Source organism: Trachymyrmex septentrionalis, unplaced genomic scaffold (genome assembly GCF_001594115.1).
Source record: "Trachymyrmex septentrionalis isolate Tsep2-gDNA-1 unplaced genomic scaffold, Tsep1.0 scaffold132, whole genome shotgun sequence".
Classification (NCBI taxonomy): Eukaryota; Metazoa; Arthropoda; class Insecta; order Hymenoptera; family Formicidae; genus Trachymyrmex; species Trachymyrmex septentrionalis.
The window spans coordinates 638401-646589 of NW_017304461.1; the positions used below are offsets into that span (position 1 = coordinate 638401).

The window sequence follows — 8189 nt, forward strand, 5'->3', positions numbered from 1 at the left end:
CTGAACTCTGGACCACCCGGCGTAGGAAAATACCGCGGCGCCCACGGCTAACGGGGCTCAAAAAATACGTCTCCACCCCTCTAATAACATGTTTTTCATCGAGAAAAATCATTCGCGGCGATACCGCTCTGGGGTGCGTATCGAGGGCCCGAATCACCGCGTTGGAAGAAAACACGACGGTGGGCCCTTTGCATACACGCGCGCGTTTATTATTCACGTACACGCATTCACGCACGCATGCGGGATAGTAGGCAGGTAGGTCCGCGGACGTCAAAGAGATCGGCGAGGCCTCTGAAGAGAAGGAGAGTGCCTCGTTGCCGCTTGATTTACGGTTCGCCTCGTCCTTTTTTTCTTTCCTGGGGGGGCCCCTTTCGTTCCGCCGCCCTCTCCGTATTTTCGTCTCCGTCCTTCACCCTCCCCCCCCTCTCTCTCTCTCTCTCTCTCTGTCCTCCCTTCCGAACGGTATATAGCGTGTGTGTAGCACACGTATCGCATGGCATATGTTATGTGGTACATGGTATACCAGCGGCGGCGGCGACGGCTGCGGCGGCGGCGGCGGCGGCGGCCGACCGCCTAATTAGAGGGCCCGTCCCTCCTCTCGCCTTCTCCTCGTTCGGCTCTCTCGACATCTTGATCTTCCCTTCTCGTCCTCTCTCATCGCTCCCGCGCGCACATACGCGTGCAAAAACCACAATCCGGCCACAGGCTAGTGCGCGCGTGCGTCTCGCCGCGTGCGGCACGCGTGTGTGCGTCCACGGTGAACGAGTGGCGTATCACGGCGAGCTCTCTTTCGCCGATCTGCGTACAGACGTCGCAGGTACAGTCCAAGTCCGTTATATTAGATAATCGAGAAAGTTCATGCAATTTCGATATAGATTTTTTTCACTTAATAATGTTACACTAGAAATTAAAAGTATTTGATAAATTATATAGGTAAATTATGATAATTGCAACCATTTTTTTTCTCTGTGTTACTAATATCAAAGCATTGATAACTACATATAAAAATGGAGCTTGTAACTATAATTATTTTATCGTAGTTATAGTCAAGTTACAAGTGCTAAATACTTTTTTGTCAGTATGATGATTGATTCCTAAGCGAGACGAATGGAAAGAGTAAGAATGTTTTGTATGCGAATTTTATTGTCTATTGTAACGTAAAATTGATGGATGATTATTGTAATGACAGTCGTTAAATTTCCGTAATAATTACACAATAATTACTCCGCAGCACCTACTCTGTAATCAACGTATCCTTCGCAAATAAATAATTTCATTATCTCTTATAATATGTCAATTAACGTTTTCTTAAAATGCAATCATTTTGCGCTATCGTGATATACTAGACCTGCGGGCATCATTATTTCATCGAACGATTCTGATGTCCATTTTCAACAATGCAAATTAACTTTAATCTTGATTTAATTTATCCTTTATCTTTTCCTAATTCTTAGAACTAGAAAAAATGATAAAAGGTAAGTTAAACCGCGATTAAAGCTAATCTATATTGATCGAAATATATCCAAGTACGATTTTAACTTCAATCTCGATTCAACCTACTCTCCACCTTTTTCTTTTTTAAAACTAGAAAAGATAGAGAGTAAGTTGAGCCGAGATTAAAGCCAATCTACATCCTGGGTATAAAATTATAATAAAACGAACGGGGATTATTATGCCGCAAAAATACATCTTCGAATAAACTTTCAAGACTTGCCACCGACTCGATTTTCGATGCGTAAATTTCGCATCTGAATGAACAGGCTTTTCGAGAGATATCTCCGACGGTTATCTCCCGGCTCTGGAATGACTCCGTCGTACCCACCGATGCCGCGAGTCATTACTGTTCGACGATGTACGAGCGCGCGGGTCCACCGTGGGACGCACGGTATATGTAGAATGTACACTCGGCTACATGGTGTCCATACTCCATCGTGCGTACGTGTATACGCGTATATTCATACGTATCGCAAACGAGGCGGTTGTGCGGGCGCATCACGATCTCACGGGGGCCTTAAAGCGGGGCAGGGGGCCCCCTCGCGAGATCCTGTCCGGCAACTCCTCATGAGATTGAGTCATCCGGCACGAGAAAAAGACCACCTGGCAAGGAGAGCCGATATATCTAACGATACCGCCAAGCGGCTCTCTTCAGGCTTTCCCCCCCCCCCCTCTCTCTCTCTCTCTCGTCTGCCCTTCCTCCGGGGTCCAATCGGACCCCTCCCGCCCTTACCGATCCCCGTTCGTTTCTCGCCGTTGCTCCACGACAAGAGCGTGCAGGACACGCGGATGCTGCTCTTCGTCTTCTCCCCGAGGGAAACCAGGGACGCGTTTCGGTAATTGCACGCGTTTCGCCGCTTCTTCTTCTTATCCTCCTTACCGCGGTACTTTTTTGCGGAAGGCCCTACCGGCGTGTATAGTGACTTTTTAAAGTCGCCGCTCTTTCGGCGTACGCTGTTTATCTCGCTTTTATGTTCCTGCCGAGGTAATGACGGGCCCCGCATGATACACGCGTATACGTCTACCTGAGGCCGATCCTGTTAATGTCATCGTGACGACGAGCGGGCTTCGCGGATACGCAGGTCGTTGACACTATAGTCAGAGCGATCGGAGGATTGAGATTAGATTGGGCGCGATGGTTCTGGACTTTTGTGTGGGACCGACGTGGTACAAAAGAGACCCGTCTCCTGCACCCTCGGGAATCCTTTCGTATTCCTATCACCCGATTCCCTAACGCGAGATTAACCGGACAAAGAATATGCCATTCTTGGGAATCTATATCGCAAATTAGGAGGTCCGAAAATAAGCTACGAAATCTAAAATCAAGACGCAAGTGAGACGTCTTTTGGTGTCTCTCGCACAGATGTTTTCGATGTCTTTTAAGCGACCTCTAGACGCTCAATGTTATTGTATGATTATTTTGTACAATATTATTTGATGTCCCCTTTAAACAATTCACAACTAAAACATGGACTGCGTCATCCGTGTGTAAAATTGGTCGACAGAAATGAGAGAAATAGGACGCGAGATGGCCTTCATCTCTTTCTATTCAATCAATCGCAATATCTTAGAAAAAAAAAGGGAGATTAGCCGTCTTCTTTCTTATTTTTATTGACCACATTTGATATACTATTTCGATATGAATGGCTCAATGTTCATTACAACAGTCTAGAGACTCGATATAGCCTTCAAATAATCAATAATTGGATACCATCAATTATTGTCTAGACGTCGCTTTAGACATCTTCAAAATATCTTATGTCTCAATTTTGGACATTGGATTGAGTCTTTTATGTTACAATTTAACGCGTGCTGCCAATTGGACGCTGCAGTATAATAAAAAAACAATGGAGAATTATTTTCAAAAATATATACGTTGCAGATTAGATTTTTTATACTATATATTCAGGGTACATTCCGTTTCACGCATGATGTGCATAATGCATCATTTATCCTTGTTTAACGTATCCTTGATTAATAAGGATAAATGATGCATTATGGAAACGGAACGCAGCTTCAGACAGAATAATCCCGATTTAGGGAGTTGATAGGCAAATCTCTTATCAACTCCCAAGTACCCGCCCTACGTTTCGAGGATAGCACGATCGTTGCTGTTGGACACCCTGTATACCATGCGCAAACGAGCCGCTGCGGGGCAAAGTGTACGGCTTTTTGCAAAAGGAGCTTCGCAGATTGCACATCTGTGCATGATTGAACCGAGGAAAGACCTTACCTATGAAGCGAGTCTCCATTGACTTTTTCTTCCCCTCACGTACCCCTCGGCACGCTTTCGTGCTTCTTCTTTCTTTTCCTCTTTCCGTGTCTGTTCGCTTCGTCATGCCACCCTCTACGTATTTCATCTCCCTTTATATGCAGCGTATAAGGTGCATACATTGTTACGGTTACATCATAATTAAATCTGAAATGACATCCATGAAAGAGATGGATTTGTCTAGAATATCGATTTTTGCAATATTGAGAATACAATTCCGTTCCTTAGATTTAATTAGATTATTTCTTATAAAACTGACGATTTTGTGTGTATTTTAAATTTTCAAATTTTATTTTTATTGTCAGTTTAAACATATTTACTAAAAAGATGTAAGATAATATTTTACTTTGTCATCAAATAAGTAGCCCTATCAAAAAATTAATACAATTGAATATTCGAGAATGTTAATTTTATTAAGTAAAGATTATGATTTATTTTTATTATTAACTTCAATATATTACAAAGATATAAGACAATTGACGACTTAGAATAATTCTAGCCTAATCATGAAATCTATCTTAGACAAAACAGAAAATTGTGAAAAGGATTATTGATAAGGCTATTGATGATATTGATTAAAATCGTATCAGAATTTAACTTTCACTGCTACTTCAGGTTGTAAATAAGAGGAATGTGATTTCCATTTCATCATTTTGACATTTTGATTTCGTTCTGTGTCATCATGCGATATTGCGACATAACTTCGTTAGAACATTAGTTCTCATTTGGATTATCTCTATACGGAAAGCGGAATACGTATAACTTGCATTGACCCGATCTCTGTGTTACGCCCACAGGCCGTTCAGTCTAAATATATCGACGATTTTTCGCGAGAGACATAATCGAAACATTGCTATATCGACGCGACGCATTGATATCGCGAGCTTTTTGCGGAACATTTTTATGCCTTACGCAATCACATTGACACTGCGATCATCTCGATTTTTCGAAAAGATAAAAAAAATGCTCTTCAAAAAAGTCAATTAATTCAAGAACTTCATTATTCACAGAAACTGTAAATACATCGTTAAGTAATTGGGATAGTTTTACTGAAATCTTGTAAAAAATATCTAGCGCAGAAAAAAAGAGAGTCTGTTTGCATTAATCAGAATTCTAGTAAAAAATGGACAAATCGGAATTTTCTGTCTAAATCTATTATAATTTTGGTCTTGAGATAATCAAAATTCTGAGAATTCTCGGATTTTTCCTGAGTTCCTCTGGGAAAATTCTGGTCACGCCTGAAAAACGTTGCTTTCTTAACGCGCATATCAGTTAAGAGATTCCGTCTTATTTTATTATTTTATTAGCCATTAATCAATTCTGCCTTGTAAATTACGATGAATAGCGCGTTATTGTACGGCGATACCTTCGTAAGTCGCTCCACATCGGTTAGTTAAAAAGCGCCATTATTTACACGTTGGGATTTTTACGGAATAGCCGGTTCTTGCGCCGTCCGTCGGTGCTAAATATTGTATAATGTAATCTGCCTGTAAGTAAGTCGAATGTGTTTCGCTTCGTGAGATCGACCCAACTGGACCCCAGTGCGCATGCTGTACCGTTTTTTTTAAAGCCGGCTCATTTACCATCTCGCGGTCCAGCGGTGTCAGAGGCGAGAGCGACGGTTCCGCGGCGCATATATCGATGCACTTTATGTCCCTGTGTGGTCCGGTTGTCAATGCAACCGGGAAATTTAAGATAAGAGAGGCCCCACGGACTTAAATCCGGACGGAGGACGCCTGCCATTACCGAAATCGGGGCCAAGCGGAAAGTTAAATCCCCCATACCTTAAAATGTACCGGTGCAACTGGGCCTAATTTATGACGTCTTTACGCGCCCCATCAGTCCCTCCAGATTTTTCTCACACGCGTTATCCCCCGATCGGGTCCCCCAAGACGAAATGAGAGAACTGCGATAAGGATAACCGAAGAGATTTATTTAGAGGATTGCGACGAATGTTTATAAATTCCTTCTTTCTGTATTAATTAAAGAAGAAAAATCCGCGATTTTAGAAAGTACACGTTTACAGATTAAACATCTCGTTTAAATATCTTGAGTAAATTTATTGCCCAGGATATTTTTAATTGCGTCGTTCAATTGATAATTTACGTATCTATTATATAACTCAACGTTTAATAGATACGTAGATTATTTTCGATTTATAATGAATACTTGTTTCGTAACGAGACTCGAATTCTGTATAAATACGAAAAACATTCCAATTTGTTAAGATTCAAAGCAATGTGTAAAAATAAAATTAAGAATGAGCAAAATTCAGAAATGTTGTAAGGTGTCAAGAGTAATTAGACGATTAGAAGATAAGAATACTATCACTACATTCAGTACTGTTAATATTTTCATTGGTAAAATTTTCTTTATTAGTAAGGTAAAAGAACACGATACATTTCTCTCAGTGTCAAAAATTAGATACAATGTTTTTTGTATTTATATATAGAATTGAAATTTTTCGTTATGAGCATATTAATAAATTGCTTGACACCTAACGATCTTATCTTGTACTTTGCCCGTTCTTAGCTTTATTTCTGCATATTGATTTGCAAATTACGAGCTGTATGAAACTTATTTACTGTTAAGATTTATCTTGAAATACGTAACCTGCGAAATATTTATTTCCTTTCATACGCCCCTAAGAAATTCGAGATTATATTAATATTTCAAGACACGAGATACTCATACGGAATGCAATTAAATTAATTAAACAGAAATACTGCTTACATGTACTCGTAACATGTATTTACTTTCACCTTATCCAGGAAAGCCTGGAAATTCTAGTTAAGCCATCGCGATTACGCGATAGTTGCAAAGATTAATGATGGATTCAAGCCCAAATCAATTAAGTAGCAAACGAGGAGGCTCTAAAGATGGAAAGATTCTGGCTCTTTGATACAATGCCGCTCTGAATGGCAAGTTCACACCGGATACGTTCCGAGAAAGTCAATCCCCGAAGAGAAATGAGACAGATCTCGGAACATGTCCATTCTTTCCTGCAGAGACAAGCGGTTACCTTAGGAAATCTACACGAGAGCAGAGAAAGACAGAGAGAGAGAGAGAGGGGGGGAAGGGGGGAGGTTTAAAAAGAGAGGAGGGGCAGAAAACGGAAGAGAGTGAGAGGAGAGTCTTAACGATCTCAGGATGCGGGCGACTTTGGGGGCAAATTATCGGCCTACGGCCAATTACCAGGTGGAGGCGCCGATATATAGAAGAGAGCGGTTGCCGGAGAAGTTCCGAGAATCGTCCTGCCGGCTAAAAATAAGATCCCACCCGGGAGCGGTGATTATGTTCCGAAAAAAGAAGAAACCGGGCGAAACGCTCGCTCTCGTGTGCAGGTGGCGAGTGGGATGAGGAAGAAGAGAGGTGGAACGAACCACGGATGGTATAGACGATACAGACGTAAGAGGGAAAAAGAGAGACACAGGGAGTGGGTAGGGGGAGGAGGCGAAAAGAAAGAGAGTGAGAAAGGAGGGCCTCCTCGTGGTGATCGTGCGCTGGGGCCTCGGTTAATGAAGTTGTCGGTTGAGGACGTTTACAGGTAGAGCCTACCTGCGTGTGGTCCATTCACAGCGACTGCTGCAGGACTGGTTAAGAGTTGCTTTACATCTCAACCTATGTGTGTGCAAGCCGGCCGGCCGGCCGGTCAATCGAAGGAGAAGGAGGAGGAGAGCGAGAAGATGATGAGGTATATTGGTATACCCGAACATGCGAATGTCCGTCGTTACATATACGAGTGCTCTCGATGAACAGTCATGCCACAACGACGTCGAATCGCGAGGTCAAATCCCCGGTTTCTCTCGGAGATCATGTTTTTAAACATCTCATTCCGAAAGATACCTTCGAGCTGCACGATTGCTTTAATCTGACAGAAAGCAGTATGATTGAAAGATAGGAAAGGAATATAAAAGAATTTCGCAACGAGTGAAAAGATGATTCTTTGGAAAAACTTTTTTGAAGAAGCTCCATATGTGATAAACTTTATGATTTATTATCTACGATCCCATGAACGCCAGGGGGGTTTTTTTTTAGAATCATTCATTCTTAAAGGAAGGCGAAAGCTGAAAGAGCCAGCTTTACTTCAGCTTTAAGATATCTATTTTTAGTTTCAATTCGTCTAATTTGGTTACGAAAATATCTATTATTAGAAAAAGCCGAAAATAATAAGACGAGACTATAAACACATTCCTGGTATATGTCGAAAATAGAACAAACAATTCCAACCGAAGAGTATTTAGGATACATTCCTAATAACATATGTGAATGTTTCTCATGCTTTCGTTGCTATGTTATCGTCGTGTCAATTTAATTTCGTCGCTAATCATATCCTTCAATTTAGTCTGTTATCAGTAAAAATATGAATTAATTTTTAATTACTCGCGTTAAAATTAATTTTAATTTTAATTAATTATATATA

General features: G+C 41.3%; 2 protein-coding genes across 5 annotated transcripts in view; one reads left to right on the forward strand and one right to left on the reverse strand.

Moving 5' to 3' along the window:
- Positions 1-8189, reverse strand: part of LOC108757121 (peroxisomal leader peptide-processing protease-like) — a 93338-nt gene that overhangs the window by 59130 nt on the left and 26019 nt on the right. The window lies entirely within an intron of this gene.
- The window catches only part of LOC108757122 (ion transport peptide-like), a 30275-nt gene that overhangs the window by 16622 nt on the left and 5464 nt on the right, over positions 1-8189 (forward strand). The window lies entirely within an intron of this gene.